This window comes from Canis lupus, chromosome 14, assembly GCF_011100685.1.
Source record: "Canis lupus familiaris isolate Mischka breed German Shepherd chromosome 14, alternate assembly UU_Cfam_GSD_1.0, whole genome shotgun sequence".
Lineage (NCBI taxonomy): Eukaryota > Metazoa > Chordata > Mammalia > Carnivora > Canidae > Canis > Canis lupus.
Genome location: NC_049235.1, coordinates 33,564,127 through 33,583,533, shown reverse-complemented (window position 1 = coordinate 33,583,533; position 19,407 = coordinate 33,564,127). Strand labels below are relative to the sequence as shown.

Below are 19,407 nucleotides of genomic sequence, written 5' to 3'. Positions count from 1 at the left end.
CATGACTAGAGAATAAAGATAGCTCTATATTCTTAATGAAGCTGGATCTTAGAAACATATACTGAGGGATTTTTTAATCTGTTTTGCTATATAAGCAAATATTCCTATTCATAGGAGTTCTATTCTATAGGAGACTGAAATTAAATGACTTTTCAAAGTAACCTAAAAGAAAAGAAAAAATAACATGACGCACAAAGAATCATAGCTGTCGAAATGTTCTATCCAATCTGTTGCCCATGGTAAAGATTCTGAGAATTAGTTACAAAAATATGAGGTTCTTAAAGATGCATTGGTGGAATTCAAATAAGATGTCACAAATATATCATGCAACTCTATCTCTAGTTGCTTCACTTCATGTTTCAGGTAAACTGTTTTCTTCGAATCACCCTCTACTGACATGAGAAGCCTTAAGAACAGCAAACCATAAGGACAGGGGTAGGAATCTGAAGATGGTTCAAAAGTGAATTTTCTAAAGCCAGTTTTGAAGAGCTTTAAAGAAAATAACAGGCAGTCACCTTACACTGTTAGTTTACATTTGATGTGATTTTAAGGCAGAAGGGTTTAGAGTACTTGACATCTTTAAATCTCTTCTAGCACTTATTATTTTATTTATTTCATTAATGAATATATAGCCTGCCTTGTTCCAAAAGTACTTGCAGTTGCTTAGAAAACTCCAAATGGTAAAATAAAATTTTAAATTAGGGAAACCAGGGAATAGACAAAATGAGGCTCATATATTATGAAAAAGTCAGAGAGTAAGAACTCAGAAACTATATGTACATTTCTGCAAAGGAATTAAAGGTGGACCATAAATTCAGTTCCAAATCCTCTATCAGACAAACTGAAGTGAGAAATATGATCAGTTATATTATCATCATGAGTAAGATAAAAAACATATCAGCTATCACAGAGAAACACACATTTTCCTACACTGAAGTCCACACAAAATTCTCCCACAGTTCCTCTTACAGGGAAGACTGAGGAACTTTAGAAACATCATCCTCAGTAATATCACTACATCACAACAGAGCTGTTTTTCTTACTGTGGCTGCCCTACCATGTTCGCAGGAAATTCACGCCAAAGCACAATATCATAAGCGTGGTTTCAAAGGATTGCCAAAACCACACGATCTATGCACACAGTTTCTGTTTGTCTCATTTTATCCAGGGGTAAATTTGAATGCTATTTAGCACACTAGATGAACTAAAATCCTTCAGGCAATCTTTTTGAATATCACTTTTCAAAAACCAAGTTGTGATAAGGGTTATAGTCTCTGACAATAGCCTGGAGTATAGGGATTGTATATGGATGATCCTGATTGACAGTTTGTCCAATCCTGTTCCAAAATCTCTTCTATCGGAAAATACAAGATACTAGTCTGAATCATTTTCCAGCCCAACTCCACTGATAAGTATACAAAGGCAATATCTTCAGTTAAGGCTAATATTATTTTAGGAAATAATTCTGGTTGTGCTACAGATACATTGTAATGCAGTACATGTAACACTAGAATTTTAACTCCTCAAAAGTGGGGATCTTTGTTCATTTTCTTTAATGCTATCTTCTCAGTGACTAGAAATAGCATTGGGCATATAGTTGATACTCAACAAGAATATTTTTTGTTGTAAGTATTCGCTAGAAAAACGATAATAATAAAACTCCTAAGAATCTGTGGTGATTAATAATTGAACTACATTTTTTATTCACAAAGCCTATATTTACATTTAATAAATAGTAGTATGTGACATCTTTACTGTCTACAGATAATGCTTTATGAATATTTGGACTCAAGCATGCCTTATGCTAACTTGAATGTAACCCAGGGACCCATGATCCATAGCTGGTAAGCACTGGATAAGAGTGTTCTCTATTATCAGAGGATTTCCCACCAAAGCTGTAGAAAAATGATGTGGTTAAAACCAGTGTGAGTGGGTTACAACCTCCGCAGACCTATATCTCAATCATGGTTCCACCATTTTCTAGCTGAATGGCCTTAGGAAATGCAATTTGCTTCTCTGGAGTCTCTGAAAAGAGTATAATTATATATGCATCAACCAAGTGTTGTGTGGAAAAAAGAATTGCTATATGTAAAGAGTTTCACACATAATAAGAGTTATTTGGTAAAGTGTTCCTGTCTTTCCAACAGATGTTAGATGGATATCAAAATTTAATTCATAAGACCGCTCTTGTTTCCTTATCAGAAATTCATTTCATTAGCATCTTTTGCTGTTCTCTACAGCAAGAGGATCTAAAACCAGAACATTTGAAATCACTGTCTGATTTGCCAGGGGATTTTGTATGGACTCTGACTCTTATGGCATTAAGATTCAGACTCCAAGTAAATTTAATCTCTGGATTTCTCTTACAGTGTTCATGAAACTCCTCCTATAATCAATGCTCTGAACTTAAAGGTATAAAACAAAGGAAAAATTAATAAAAGATAAAAGATTTTCTATAGTTCTCACATTTTTCCATAAATGTTATACACTTAGTGACCTACTTCCATACCAGACCAGAAGGACAAATAGTATCCTTGACGTTTCCTAGTAAAATACTGACAATCAACATGACACTAACAAATGAGCATTGCCATAGATTTTTACCTAATATTTTGTTTAGGGTCACCCAAAAGAAAATCTAAGTTATCAGTGACCCATTAGTGTATCTGTATAACAGGGATTACAAGGATCTCTTTCATCTTTTCCTTTTCTTGCAGCACCAGACAATAGTCTTTTTATTGTGGTTATTACCGACATTAATGCAAATATTTCTGACAAGTGGAAAATCTCCTTGTAATTAAATTTCTGTTGAACCTTAATGTTCTGTTTTTCCCTAAAGAAAGTCCCTGTTTAACAGATTTCAAGCTGTGATAATAATATTTTCTTCCTATGTTATCAACATTCGTAATCTATTTTCTTTCTTGGATAGCACTCAAAATAGCTGTAAGATTTAAGAAAACTAGAAAAGGTACTTTTTTCAAAGTTTGGGTGAATTATTCTTGAATATCAATGTAGAGTTTTGGTAGAATGAAGAACAATAGCAAACATAATGTAATAACTTTGAGCTGGAAATTAGTCTCAGCAAATGTTATAGTCTAGAAACTGCTGACTTTTCAGAGGTGGATGGGGAAGTAAGGGGAGAGGAGAAATTTAAAAAATGGAATTTATATGTGCTTTGAGATCTATATAGCCTTTGTTATTTAAGTTATAACTTTTGAATATGATACATATAAATTCTGAAAATAATCTCATTGAACTCACTTCTGTGTTTTTGTTTTGACTGTTTTACTTAAACAAGAATAGCCTTAGTTTAAATTTGAAGTAGCTAATTAACACATTTGTGGAAATAAAACATAAGCTCCCCCCAGATAACCACATTTGAGCCAACTATGTATGGTAAATTCCTTCATAAATAAGTTCATGACAGATAAAAGTCAGCTTTTTACTTTTTTTCTTTTTTAATTTTATGATAGTCACAGAGAGAGAGAGAGAGAGAGAGAGGCAGAGACACAGGCAGAGGGAGAAGCAGGCTCCATGCACCGGGAGCCCGATGTGGGATTCGGTCCCGGGTCTCCAGGATCGCGCCCTGGGCCAAAGGCAGGCGCCAAACCGCTGTGCCACCCAGGGATCCCCAAAAGTCAGCTTTTTAAATCCTGATATTTCATATTCTAACACATCTATTTTGAGCCTTTTGTACTTTTGTTTGTTTTGTTTTGTTTTGAAAATAGATCCTTTCAAATAAAACCAGTTTTCTTCAATTCCAGCCGAATAACTGATGTCATAAAAAAAAAAAAATAGGTTACAGTCTGTAAAACATTTATGGAAAAAATTCTGTTGTGTCCTCTGTCCCAATCAATACTTATAAAACATCGATGTGATAATAAAAACTGTTGCCAAAACAACTAAAGCCATAGAAGTTTTGTAAACTTTAGTCTTATCTAGTGTCACTAACCGAACCAAATTTGGCAAGTACTCACACCAACAGGGATGTCTGGTCTCAGACAAAGCTGGGTGGGGAAATGACATTCATTGAGTTCAGGTAAGGAGAAAAATTTAGATATCAAGATTTGTGTTTAACAAATGAAAAGAATGGCCCCAGAGAAGTTAAATGACTTTATCAAAGTGTTAAGCTATTTTGTAATTATACAAGAACAACAATTTAATGAAGGTTATTAACTTCTAGTCCAATAGTCTTTATCCCATACTGTTCTTCAATAGACATCTCTTGCTAGAACATTTTTTTTCTCCTTTTTATGTTCTTTTAAGTAGGCTCCATGCCCAATCTGGGGCTTGAACTCATGACCTTGAGATCAAGAGTCATATGCTCTACTGACCGAGCCAATCAGGTGCCCCTAGAACATTTTTATTCATAGTTGTTTTACAGTTATGTGAATGGAGAATCCAAACTGCCCAGATGGAAATCAAGTTTTATTTTGTTTTTTAAGTACTGGCAATTCTTTCTTCTGCTGCATCTGCAAAACTAAATCACAGTCCCTGCAGAGATAAGCTATCAACTCACTGTGGACGTCAGGAAAATGTATCTGTAGAACATTTGATGAAAGAAGGATTTATAGTTTATCACAAGCCACTTAAATGGCCAAGTGGTAGGATAGTTCAGAGACTTCTGGTTTTCATTAATAGATAAACTTATAAAACTTGCTCCCATTTCAAAGATGAACTGACTATTTGTAATCCTTAAACAAATAAAAATAGCCAGGAAAGAGACTCAGAGGGTCAACAGACTTCAAATGGACCTGCTTGGGTTATTAGCACTTTCACCAACAGATGTGCCCTTCAATGAAGACAGAAAATTTAAGTTCCTGTTAAAGGCACCTTTAAAGTTGAAACAAGAAGCCACACCGTCTTGATCACAAATATTCAGGCAAATTTTGCTACCACAATGATTAATAATGGACTTATCAAAGAAATATTTCCATGTACTAACTGCTAATATTTCACTCTGCTAGTTCTCATTCTAGGCTCTTGGTGATCCTCTTTGAAAGCAACACTTTTTTAAATTCCCAATCTGCTAATGCCATCAGAAAGAGAATGTGCCCTCCTAAAGGAAAACTTCATGTGTCCCCAACCAGTTGCATCCAATCAGAAAGCCCAACTCCTAACTTATCAAAACTGAATGATGATCTCCAGCTAAAGTCTTGTTTCTGGTACCATATACCCGTTCCCGGGAATTTTCAAGAACTAATTCCCAGGAGAAAGAAATCATATTCAGCAGTATTCAGCATCCCCTAGTCCTGTGAGGAATTAACGTTCTCTGAAATCCTTTCTCCCTTACCCCTCCTACACGCACACATTCCTTGGTAGGTAGCGTTTAGCGAACTGGAAAAAGATGAGGGACAACTTTTAATGGCAGAAAATTAATCTCTCAGTCGCAGAATTAACCAAGAAATGTGTGGGCCTTCTACAGTATGGCTTTACACCAAATGCATGACAATTACTTGTTTCCTAAGTAGTTTGTTTTGTTTTGCAAGAATGTGAAGCTCAAGGTTGCTAATTACAGTCATACCACCTACAATGTAACATCCGGCTACTTAAGTAAGGTTTGGGACTTCCTTCTTCTCATCAGTAAAACAGGGATAAAAATAGTACCCACTTTTATAAGGTTATCATGTAAGCACAGATGAGATTGTATATATTTACTGCTTAGCATACTGCTCAGTAAACATTAGCATTCTCACTGGATACCTTTATTTTTTCTAAAAAAAAATTTAAACGATATTCCAAATACTGTATTTGGGGGCACATTTACAAATCAGACCCAAGAAAAGAAATGCTCCATGGCTCTCTGCATCACGCTTCCTATAATGCATGTTATTTATGTGGCCAAAGTTATAAACACTCTTAGAGTATATGTTCCTGATATTAAATATGCAGTTATGTGGACAAAGCTTGCCACAGAATGGGTATCTAAAAATATATAATGTAACTAAAGGAAATATAAGGGCATGGAGGAAAAAAGGTTAATATATGAAAAGAATGCTTTAAGTCCACTGAACTTTTCAAAAGTAGGACATGGGTTCAGCTCAGTGTTCTAGCAGCCAATGCAAATAAGGTAATGTTATGAAATGAACCACCAAGTTTAAATGGTAGAAACACGGTAGATACTGAGGATAGGAAAAGTGATTTTTTTTTTAGCCAAACACTAGTGATTACTATAATTCTACTAATACATTCAATCCTAATGATAAACTATAAAACTGTCTAAGGACAGCAACAAATAATATAACAGGAATTTATCCGTGGATGAATGAGACGATATTTAGGAAAAGAAACTATCCTGTGGAATTTGAAAAAGCAACATATTATTTCTCAGCACTGTTGACTAGCATATATTTAAATCTAATATTAAAATTATTATATAGCACCATAGTATTTTGATTGCTATGTCTCTCTATTCCTTATAACTGATGTCTAATATGCAACTCATATGCATTTAATCAGTACATTGAGGTAAGGTTTCTAACATTTTTGTAAATTCTGGTTTTAGTCTAGGCATACCACATTATATCATGTTCTTCCAAAGCACTCTCTAAAACAGCAATTTCTGAGAAGTGAATGATTTAGGGATTTCCTTAGAGGAAATCTATTCTTAAATTTTCATCTCTGTCTCTATCTCACTCCAGCTTCGAATTAAAACTGGATTCTTAAATCTAGAATTTACTCTGCCGATGTATAAATGTAGAAGGTACTACTAAAATCCTTAGGAATCTTATTGGCTTTACAATATCAAACAATATGGTTATATTATAACAACATGATAACGTAACCTTGAACATATCTTCTGTATAATATTATACGCAAAAAAGAACTAAGCTAAAAAAGTAAATTATGTATATCCTGAGTGTTACTATTGTAGATAAGTATATCAATAAAACAAGCTATAAATATTTTTCTCTGTAGTTGAAGTCGAGAAATAGAAAAGTAATTTTCCATCATTTTAAATCTAAATTCACATGAGAAATTGTCAATATCTGTGAGTTACTGCATCTAAATTCTCTGTTACCTTAAATAGAATATAACATTGGAGATGTTTACTGAGAATTCATCTTTTCATCACGTAGCTCTTTCTTTAATGCTTGTTTAGGTTTTGACCAATCAGGATAACTTAAGAACATCTCAAAATAGAGATACTGTTCCTTGATCTTTTACTGCCCAAACTCTTCTTTTATTTACTTATTTTGAGTGAGGGGTTTGGAGAAAAGGACTAATCATTGCTAATGAATTTGGTGCTGGTGAAAAATGCCAGATGGGCAGTCAAGAGACTGAAGTTCTTTTATTCACAGGCTACAGCAGAGCATTTTCCCTGTTAAACATTGCTTTCAGATGCAACTTGGAGTACAAAGTTATCTGGCATTCCCAGACCTGTACAATCTCTTCCTCATTAATCAGCATTTTCACATTTCATCAAGTATCATTTCTGATAGGCATATTCCGGCTACACAGAAATCACCATTTCTCATTACTCATTTCTCAGACAGCTTTGCAAAAATAGGGATTTTACATTAGCATTGGCTATTGGCAGGAAGGTTATATAGTGCTGAACGAAAATTAATTTAGGGAAAACACAAAAATATATATGATGATCTGTTTTATTCCTTCAGTTATCTAATTTAGAACAGATTTATGCCAAACTAGTAGATGGTTTTGTATGTACTGAGTCAATCTGCCCAACATAGAGCATTCCTGATTTAAAAAAATAGAAAATTCATATTGGCTTATAATGGTATTCCCAATTATTATGCCAAGAGAAATGTCCAATTAGAGTGAAATGTCAATGGACATGCCACAATTAATTTTCTATAACTGAAAAAAAAATTTTTTCTATAACTGTTATTTCTTCAGAATAAACATTTTAATTGTGTCTACAAAGTACTAGTTTCAAAGCCTGAAAGATATGTTTTTATTTTTTTAAAAAACTAAAACCCTCAAGGACTTAGATAACTTGCCTGAGGTTATCCAGATAATAGACAGAAAGAATCATAATAAACTTGAATCTGTATAAACATGAAGTCTACGCCATACTATTTCTCTGTTCTCAATCTGTATCTCTAGACCAGATCTCTAGTCTCATGTGTCCAACTATCTTTGGGATACTTTTCAATTTACTGTATGTCGAAAATTGAATTTAATATTCACTCACTAATCAGCTCCCATTCTATAATTTGTACCAGTTACAAATATTTTTGGAGTCACATTTTTTTTTTATCATTGACAACACTAGTATTCAAGCATTCAATTTTCCGTTTTTTCTACAAAATTCTTTTTGGTTTGTTTCTTTTTTTAAGATTTTATTTATTAATGAGAGACCCACACAGAGAGAGAGGCAAAGACACAGGCAGAGGGAGAAGCAGGCTCCATGCAGGCAGCCCAACATGGGACTAGATCCCGGGACTCCAGGATCATGCCCTGGGCTGAAGGCGGCGCTAAACTGCTGAGCCACCCGGGCTGCCCTTCTTTTTGGTTTATAGCAATAATAGCAATAATCTTATAGCAATAATATTTCAAGAAAATATTTAAATTACACTCCTCTTTAAACACCACGATGTCAAAATACATATGGCAATCAAGACTAGGAGTGCATACTCTAAAATAAAAATTCTTGTATTTGAGTAGAACAATTAAAAGTGATATTTCTCCTTTTCTCAGAATAATATTTAATATTATACCTTTGCAAAAACAAAAAATACCAAGTAGTGTATTCTCTTTCTATTGCCTCTACCCCTATGCCAGTACCTCTTCAGGCCCTTGTCATTCAAGTTTGCTACATACTCTGTTCCCCGTCCAACAAGCCATTGCACAAAACTTTATGCACTTGATCTTCTTTAAACAAATATTTTTAAGACTAGATCCTATCTAAAAAATGTCAGCAATTGTTCCAGGCATAAAACATTGCTGGAAAACAAAGACTCTCCATAACCTTGGCTTACCTTCTGTTTCCAGCAGCATCACTCCTGTAGAGTACTTCTCTCCTGCTAGCTATCACAAGTTTCTTACTCCCATTCTTTCTTTATGTCTGAAAAGCTGTTGCCACCTTTAAGTAATCTTTCTCTGAGCATTAGTTAACATGCCAAGTCCTTTGTAAGTCCTTCTCCAAGCCTTACTTTCTGCTTCATACATATCTTAAGAATAAAGTTTATACCACATATTTAAATACTGGTTTACTCAATGCTGTCTTGTATTATTCCCTTTATATTTTTTTGCATGTTTTCTTGAGACCAGGAAATGGGTCTTATTGCCCTTCTCTTGAACATTCAAGAGCATCCAAGAGCTTTCAATTTAAAAAGAAAAGCATTCAGTAAATAGGAAAAGATTAATAAAGTCTGATTTGTGGACTGAGAATAAATGCTGCCTTCTATAGCAGAAATTTATTTTAAACACAAAAAAAGTGACTTTTCAAAGATTTCATTAATTTTCTTTCTTTTTTTTTTTTAATTTTTATTTATTTATGATAGTCACAGAGAGAGAGAGAGAGAGGCAGAGACACAGGCAGAGGGAGAAGCAGGCTCCATGCACCGGGAGCCCGACGTGGGATTCGATCCCGGGTCTCCAGGATCGCGCCCTGGGCCAAAGGCAGGCGCCAAACCACTGCGCCACCCAGGGATCCCAATTTTCTTTCAATTCAAATATCAGCACATTAGAAAATTTAAAAGAAAAGCAAGATTGAATAAAGTGTGAGTTATTAACCTTACTAGGTTAGGTTCTGGATTTGGGAACATTACAGTAATTTCCTATCCAGACAACTTCCATGGTTAAAATATATATATTTTTATATAAATATATACTTATATATTTTTAATTCTGCATCTTTATAAAATGAAACCTAAGTAATTTAACTGGTGTTTGAATGTTGATTAAAATAAATTTAAAATCCTATTATTAAATTTTGCCAGAATAATGGACTCTTAGAGACCCTATGTTACCACTTTAAGTAATTTTTAAAAATATTCACTGCATAATAAAAGCAAATACTGTTCTTATGTATTTAATGCTACTAACTTTATGACAAACTACTGACATTAAGATTTTTAAAAATTTATTGCCAAATATAGGCACTTCTTATATACCTAGCAAGGTTTGCAAAACTAAAAGAAAAGGAAATGAGCATATGAAAACACACAAAAAAAATGAAAAATGAGCCAAAACAAATCTAAGTTTTCACAAATGTTATAAAAAGCATCAAAACCTTATAACTTATTACCCAAATCTCTATTCTGGACTACAAAAATTTTAATAAAGTAATGTATAAAGTAATTAAATAAAAGAGATAAAATGCCTAACATCTATACAAGCAGATAGTTCAACTCTAACTCTATCATTAATAGGTATGTACCTTGGACAAGTTCATTAATATCACTGAACTTCCAGTTCCTTCATCTGAAAAAAAAAAAAAAAGAAAGAATTCTTATCTGTTAGCATGATGGGAATTAAATGTGGAGGTATATGTGAAGTCTCTAGAAAAGTGAATTGATGCACATGAATCACTGATATTTTTATTGTCTTTACCAGATCAATGAGATTGTAAAACGATCAACGATATAGAACTGGAGTTGACTTTTACTGCTTCAGACTCCCTGTTAGATATTTTTACACACTTTCCTGAACTCATTGTTTAGCTTTGTATGTTTATACTGTACATACAAGAAATATGGGTATCATTTCTAAGTGGCAAGAACATAGCCTCTGTTCCCAGGTTATTCTTCACGTGCCTAAGTACACTCCTTGCTTTTTAGTATGGCTTCCTCACCTCACTACATCCTTACCAGGCTCTGGGTTCCTAAGTCCTCAGTGTTTAATTCTCTGGGGTCTTCAGACTTTGCATTTGTTTTCTCTCCAGTATGATAAATGCATCTCCTGGCAGCCCCACTTGGGTCCATTAGAGTTGGAACCCCACTTGACCATTATCCATACAATGTTGCCAGGTTTTATTATCTATACAGCAATTTACCACTTTTTAAGGGACCAACTCAATATAATTTAGAGCTCTTTTTCTCTCTCATCTTCCATGGCAGAGCTATAGGGATTAACAGGCAAAAGAAGAATTATCAGATTCTGTAGATATGTAGGAAGGTGAACATATTATTCATCTCCTAGACATACATTCATTCTCCTCTCTGTTATAGAAAAATCAATAGTCACTTTGGTATAAGAAACATTGCTTTAATGACAAAAAATCAACAAAAGAACCTAAACTATATCACAGTGAACATTAGATTCACCCAGGGAGAGTTATAAAGTGCTTCTGCTTGATCCTAGCCCAAAACAGTTAAATAAGAATCATTTGGGAGCCAGTGTCCTGAAAGAAGGTGAACATGTGCATATCTGCTTACTGAAGCTTTCATGCATTCTTACTGACATGGCCACCAACCTGGCTTCCATCTGAGCAGACTAAGGTTTCAGGTTCTTGGTATCTGAACAGACTTAACAGTTCCTGGGCAATGCCATTATGAATGTGTGTTTTCCGGGCTCTGAGAGAACTCCTTGGCAGTGGCTGTGGCAGATGCTAGGGACAACAGGTAATATAAAACTCTGCAAGTTTGATCGACTTTTATTTTAAGACAAAGTGAGTCAAGAAAATGCATTTTGGAAGATTAGTTTAATCCTGTTTTGTTCTTTGTGATAATAAAACCTTATCTTAGAATTGCTGTGAAACTGTTGTGAGTCCCTTTGACTATTTTGAAATTTCAGTAAAGTAGAAAACGAAACCATTTATTTACCAGAGTGATAAAACATGCATGCTTCACATGCAGTCTCTATACAGTTTTTCTTTAAATAGCCTAATGGGTTCTTTAGGTGCAGTTTAAGGAACTGATACCAATTCAAGTTACTTGAGCTGTGTTTATGTTAAGACTTAGTTTCCTTTCTTAAGTACTTTAAACATAGTAGGTTCAGTGGTGCTCAGTGCATCCAGACACTCAATAAATGCTTTTTGTTGATGATAGTGATGAAGTTGATTTTAACTTGGGTGTTCCTTCTCTTTACTTAACACCGAATGTCCTACTAAAGATCAGATCACAGGTTGTCTTATCAGTTTTATTTTTTTTCTCAAAATTACAGAATGTAGTTGTTATATAAGTCTATTTCTTCTTCATCTTCATTTTTTTCAATGTCAAATTTTTAAAAGTGGGGGGTGCATTTTCTTAATCTAAACCAAAATCTTCTATCAGTAAGATAGGTAATACACTCTTTTAGGCTCTATGCCTTGTTTTTCTTTTCCTCACTCCCCTGATCTTACTAAATAGCTGCTCTTCTGTTAGAAGCAGTGTTCCCACAGGTAGTGCTATGAAGGGGGGTTTGAGAGTCAGAGGTCGAAGGACTTGCTTTCATGTATGTAGCTCTAACTGTAACCCAATGCATCCCTTTCCCCTGAGCAAAGCATTTGTCTTCTCAGCATGAATTGTCCACATGCAGAGCAGAGTAGGACCCTGCATAAAATGCTGGAAGAACCACATTTGGAGAGTCAAAACTCACACTTGAGATTTAATTGTATTACAACTGATGAGAAAACAAATATTGAACCATGCCAATACGTCATTATATTTTGAAAATTTGAAAATACTACTTAAGTTCCAAAGAATAGATCTCAAAGATCTTACTTGACTACAGATTGCATGCAACAATGAGTTATGCACAGCTAGCTGTTGCAGTGGCTTCCCTATAAAACAAAGAATAGCCAAAAACACTACACAGACCCCTTCCAATCAAAGAGCCTGAGCTTTAAAAGTTAACTTTACTGCCTGATTCTGAAGTTTTCATTTTCCTTGCCAGACAGGTTCAAAAAGAATGTCTGTTTTCATTTCATCAAGCTTAATCCATACATAACATCCTTTCCCACTATTTACTAGACTACAGCTATCAAATGAAGATATGATGTCTGTGTTTGGGTTAGTTACTTTAAATTCTAATGACCATGATGTAATCACTGTAATCAAGAAAAGCTTGTCTGTCTTTAGATTTAGGTCCTTTGCCATTGGCCTGGCACACTTTTGAGCCTTTTCATTAAGCTAACCACAATTTTGCCTAATTTGTAATTATCAGCGAGCCTGCTTTACACAGTCTTGTGGCCCCAAATTAAAGTTTGTTCCATTGGTTTGTTGTGATGGTTGTCGTCCTGGCAAAACACTTTACAAATATTTGGATAAGAAAACCTTATCAGCAGTACATTTTTTACTATACTGATATGTTTGTGCAATTTTGTGTTTTTTTCAAATTATGCATTTTTTACAATTATAACTCAAGATTCTCCTTTGCCCTAGTAAATGTTTAGAGAAACTTGGACATTTAGAGAGTAGTTAAAAAAAAAAAGATGAAAACTGTAATGAGTATATACATGAATGTAAGATGTTTGTCTTAAAATCTGTGTTTTTTAAATAAGTTTTCATAAATAAAATGGAAATCATACACATTTTCCTAGGTATGTAGAAAGTTTAGCTATTATAAAGAAAACCCCATGATGTCCCTATTCTAGGCACCAACTTTCCAAAATTATAAGATTATTCTTTTGCTTGTTCACTAAAAAAGGAAACATAAGATCTTCTTTCTCCTTTTTCCAGAGAAAAATACTTGCTAATGAATTTGGAAATCAAGGGCCATTAAATGATTTTGGTAAATTAACTACACGAGTTGATAAAATTTTGCTACTCAAATCCACTTAAAGCTCATTTAATCAGAGATACCCTAGAAAACATTACCGCTTAGCTACTTTCCTGGCATGGCCTTAAGTCAATGAAAATCTGAACTTAGATGCCCCCATACTTATTTTGCACATGTAGCATAGATTTTTTTTCATTCTATTTGTTTGTTTGTTTATTTATTTATTTACTTATTTATTTATGTCTTCTAGGTTGCAAGGTGAGTAGACCAAATGGAGAAGGAGAGAATGATTTAGTTGCTAAATAACAGACCAGGCAAAGACCAGGGATTTTTCAACTAAGGTCTGATAGGCTTCCAGTAGTGTCCTGGGAATGTGATAGAGAGAGGGAGTATTCTTGAACTCCCATGTACCTTTTTTTTTCCCACTTCTTTTAAACTGAAAGCTGTGAGGCTATTTAAATAAGAAAATGAATTATTTTTCTTCCCAGTATGTAAATAAGACTGTGGAAGGACTTTAAACTTACCAGTATCCTGTGATGCCTTTACTCCCCTGCCTCAACAATGCCAGAATAGAGATGGGTGGTCATCACTGACCCCCACAGGACACCATCCAGCAAAATTAAGTAATTAATCTACATTAATTAATCATTAGGTTGGTTGAAATAAATGGATTGCCATGTATATTTTTAAACAATAACCTCTTGGTAAATGCTGTTTCATTTTCCCCAATTAAAGTAAATCATGAAAGCCAACAGAAAGAAAGAGACAGCAGCATTAATTCAGCTTATTTAAACTAAACTCTCTGTAGAACTTGTTTTATACTGGTTTTAATTAAGTAATACTTTAAATACCTGACGTGAATGTCATCAATAGAACTAATTTCAGAAGGGCAACAGTGACATAGGCCCAGGAATAGAAGGGGAACCACAATTTTCCTAGGTGGGAATGGTGAAAACCAAAATAAAATATAACCCAATATGATAGATATAATAGGGTGTTTAGGTTAATAGGTGTGGTACATGTCTATTATAAAAAGTTGTTGTTGAAGCCATGCTTGTTAACCTTTAACCCTAGAGCCTTATTTAGCAGTTAACTTGCTTACCAGCAGGATATCTTTGTGATTTCTTAAGTAGGACTAAGCATAAAGTAGTAAGTCCTGACAGTGTGACAGGAAAGATAGAAAACAATTTCTCATGTTTCCTAGAACATATTTTTTGTGGCAACAAGTTCTTCCAGGAGAATTCTGGTAAACTGAGAAAAAAAATCATGTTTTTAATTTATACTAAGTGACAAGAAAACAACTATATCTGTTTCAACATTATCAAGTTGGAAAATGCAAAATTTTGAAGAACCATAGGCAAAGAAATTCAAAGAACCATGAAATTTAAGTGCATGCTTTTAATCTTTATTAACTTCTAGTAAATGTTCATCTTGTGTTTTTATGTGTGTATACATGCATGAAATTGAGGTGTAAATTGATATAAATTGCATTTGTGCTTAGATTTTGTTTTCAACTTAAATGAATAAATTTTTTAAATTGACATTTCAGTGATACCCTTGAAAGAAATGGAGCGATTCTTCTCTGACACAAAACCAAGATTCTGATTCTCTGACCTAAGGAGACACAGACGATGTGGGTAACTCGTACAGATTTCTGTGGCGCCACGGGTTATACTTCTTCATCATATCTTCTCTCTTATTCTACTGATCTGTTATTTAATGCCCCATATGTTTAATTTAATTTGTATGTGTTTTTATGTGTTTTACTCCCCCAGATACTGTTATCTCCTTATGGGAATGGATCCCAGCAGCATCCAACACAATGCCTTGTGTATAGTGGCATCTTAAGGAAATATCTGTGGTCTTGGTTTGACTTAACTCTTACATTCTAAGGGTTTTGTGAGGCTATGAAGAAACTAAGAGCGTATGCATGTGTCATTTGCCGGGAAAGGACCTCGAACATCATGAGGAAAGTAATCAGGCAAATACAAGTGAAGAAATCATAGCTGTGTTTGAAGAGGAGGACATTTAGAAGATAATGAAAGGTGAGGCAGAAAATATGGGTTCAGTGGCCATTGTGGGGGCTGAGGTATAGGATTAAAGCACATATTTAGAAATGCAAAAGAGAAAATCATACCACAAATTCCAAAAATTTACCTGTGTTAGCTAAGTTTGATGGGGAACTACAGGAGTCAAAACTAAGTGAAGCCACGTTCCCTTCATCCCAAATGTACCAAACTCCTTTTGCAAATCCCGTTTCTCCAGTTTCTTCTCAAGGCAACTTTTAAACATGCAAGGCTTGTACATTGCAGGTCTGATATAAATATGCCATGAACTTTTTCTGATACCAAGAACATGGATTCTGAGGCTTTTAGACATATTGAACGACTTATCTTTTCACTCCAACTAATTTCTACTCTCTGAATCTAGAAGGCACTCAAAACACAAAATGATTTAATACAAATGATGTAATGCCATGTATATATTTTAGGCTTTTCCTTGCCAAAGTTCCACTTAAAAAAAAAAAAAAGAAGAAAGAAAGAAAAAGAAATTATTCTCAGAAGACACTGCACGCGATGAAAGCTATTTATATCCCTCCACCACTCCCCCTTTGCTCAAAATGAAAACCTCCTCTTAAAAGCTTGTCAACAAATGTCTCAGAGTGGTACAGTAAAGAATCCTTGTTTTTAATGTGTCACAGTTAATAACAATGCTTGCATTTATTGCCTCCATAAAGAACAAATAGTCTCTGATTATGTAAACAAAATCAACATTTGAAGCCTCGGTGTATTTATGTTGTCTTAGGAATATACTAGCAAACCAAGATTATGTGTTGAAGGAGTTGAAGTTACTGTAGTTAATTCAAGTCCATTCACCTACAGATTTTGATTAGGTGGAAAAATTAATGTATAATCTTTACTAATTTAAGGACATGGATATACCTTCACAATGGTATGTGAAATTAATTTTATTCTTAAAGGAAACAAAGAAAACATACATGATTCCTCTCAATATTAATCCCCCCAAATTAACAAACTTATTGAAATGAAAACTGTGATATTACAAAGAATTGTAACTAATGAATGAACATAAAAATAGCAAACAGCAACGTTTAAGACATTTGCTGTTCTTATTTTAGAAGATGACTGCACAAAGCCAGCCTAAAGAGGGGGATAAGATTTCACATTTTATTGGCGTTTAGGGAAACTTTATACTCTGTCTCTGGAAAATCAGAAAGGGAAGTGGTTATAAGGAATCCACATAATAATGTATGGGAAAGCCAACTAGAATTTACAAGGGAGGGGACTCTGCTGGTGAATCAAAGAGCTGCCAAGTCACATGTTGCACAATTTATTAATCGTGGGCTGTTCCACCAGCCAGCAGTTTCTCCATTTTCTCCTCATTTATGACTCTATTCCCACTAAGCCAGTAAATTATTTTTGGTGCAAAATATGTGTTATGAGTGAAAACACAACACAGGACAAAATGAGAAGAAAGTAAACATTTGGCAGCTTTCAAAAGCAGGTGGAGTAGGTCCAGGCTGTACATTGTCTACATTTTGAGATTTTGATTTTGGCTGGAGAATGGTATTTTGTTGTTAAATGCTGCACAAATCTCAGTTTGGTCTTCAAGGAACAAGGACTCAGCATCGTTTTGAAGTCCAATTACTGGGGATTCGCTGGCACGAAGAAATGGTATGTGCCCTTGACCCTGTTCCCGTTTCCCACTGTGATTGTGAGTAAAAGAGGTTTATAGACAACTACTGACAGAAAAGATTTTTCCAACAGCCCTCTTGAAGATTCTCTTTAATCACTTTGAAAAAGGCCAAACACATATGTGTTGCCATTATTATGTTCTACCTGGGTGTGAATTTCTAATTTACAAAAATATAAATCATCTATATAATCTCTTTCTTTGAAAAAAAAAAGACCTTCATGCATGGCTAATATTTTAAGGCATTGCATGTCAAACGCATGAGATTTTCTAAACCTGCATAATATTGGACAGGAGGTTTGCCCTTGGGCTTCTCACCCTAAATGCTACTACCCTCAATCCAAAACTAAGGTACTGCTGACTATGGTAATTTGGGCTAAGTTGATGGTGGAGAGGAAAATTTTAAGAATTTATGTAATATTTGTTTCTCTAAATGTAATGCAATGGATTGAAGAAACAATATCTCCCTTCCAAATTATATCAGATGCCTTTTCCCCATGACAAGCCTGCATGCCATGGTGTTCTACAGCCTCAATTAATCTCCCTGGAAGAGGACTATAGAAAAAGGTACATCCATTTATCCCTATACTCACCAGAAAAATCATATTTTTAAAAGCCTTCCGAATGATCACTATCTGCCTAAGAAAATAACACAGAGTTCATGCAGACAAAGAGCCACAAAGCCATGTACAGCTTCATAGCTGCTTGGCAATTTCAGTGCGTCTCCTCTTGTCTGCTGTGCTCCTGATAGCAAGTACTTGCAGATGTTCTGCAGGCTCCTCCAGTTCCCTCTCCATATCCTTTCGCTCCCCAGGGGGAGGAGTTTGATTCCTCCACCACATAGACTACCTCAAGACCCTTCTGTGTTCCCTCCTCTACCTTGATTCACCTTCCCTTCCTCGTGGCTGCTGCGGACTTGTGCAGCTTGCCACAGTGACTGTCTTCATCTCCACTTTAGCTCTCATCCCTTCCTCCTTCTCAAGGAATCCTGCTCTATCCTTATCACTTGTCTTTTTGCTTCTGTAGGATCTCTACTCCTTGTGGATCACTGCACTTTATTTACAAATGTAATCAAATCATCCTTACATACAACACCTCCATTTACCTACTCCCCATTCTCTCCACAAGTTTTTAATATTCCCAGAATCTTAGACTTCCAGATCACTAGAGTTGGAAAGAAACTTGCAAATCTTTATTCTAATTAAATCATGTCACAAATAAACGGAAAAAACCCATGCCTTTGTTAGTCTTCCCTCTATGCACACAATCTTAACAAATCCATTCAGAGGTAATGAATTACTCACAATTATTCTTTCTTAGTCTTGTTCTTTTCTGGCTTTGCTATTTTTGGTAATTGTTTCTTCTCAGAGAATTATTTCCTCCCAATTACCCAGAATCATATATTTACCCCAATACACAGTCATCTGGGATCATCCCAGATCCACACAGCTATCCAGACTGCCCCTCAAATTTCTACCCCAAATTCTTAGAACAATCCATGATTCCCTCCTTTCTTTCATTTTTGTTTTAAAAATAATAAATTATATCCACCCTGTCCCTCTTTTCTACTGCCCTTTATGGCTTTCATTTTCTCTTTATGAACTTCTGTAATAGGCTCCTACTCGGAATCCCACAGTTGTTTTCTATTCTCCCCAGTGAAACCCTGATATGATCAATTTACCCTTAAAACCATTCTTAAGTGTAAAGCTCCAACTCCCAATGTAGTTGCCAACTAAATAAACTACAACACCTAGCAGTCAAAGCCCTTCTGCATCTGGTCCCAATTTTTATTTCAAGTTCATCATTCACTAGTGGGTTTTTTTTTTTTTGAACCTTAAATTGTAGTCAGAATGAGAGACTAGATGCTCTGTAAATATATTCCGTGATCCCCACCTATAGACCATGCCCCCTCCATTACAACCATTTCTCGTCTCCTACACTTCTTTCCCTTCATCACCATCTCTGTTAACTAAAAGACTCCTGCTCTACCAAGGTGAACCTCAAGGAGCATCTTCTTTTTTTTATATATAATTTTATTTTTTAAATTTTATTTATTTATTTATTTATGAAAGTCACACATAGAGA

General features: G+C 34.8%; 1 long non-coding RNA gene across 1 annotated transcript; it reads left to right on the top strand.

Annotated features, from left to right (window-relative positions):
• The first annotated feature begins 297 nt into the window (after positions 1 to 297).
• LOC111098676 lies at positions 298 to 17,358 on the top strand. The gene is made up of 4 exons (XR_005369191.1): positions 298 to 363; positions 15,158 to 15,241; positions 15,384 to 15,653; positions 17,229 to 17,358. It is a non-coding gene; the product is annotated as an uncharacterized LOC111098676 (long non-coding RNA).
• The last annotated feature ends 2,049 nt before the right edge of the window (positions 17,359 to 19,407 follow it).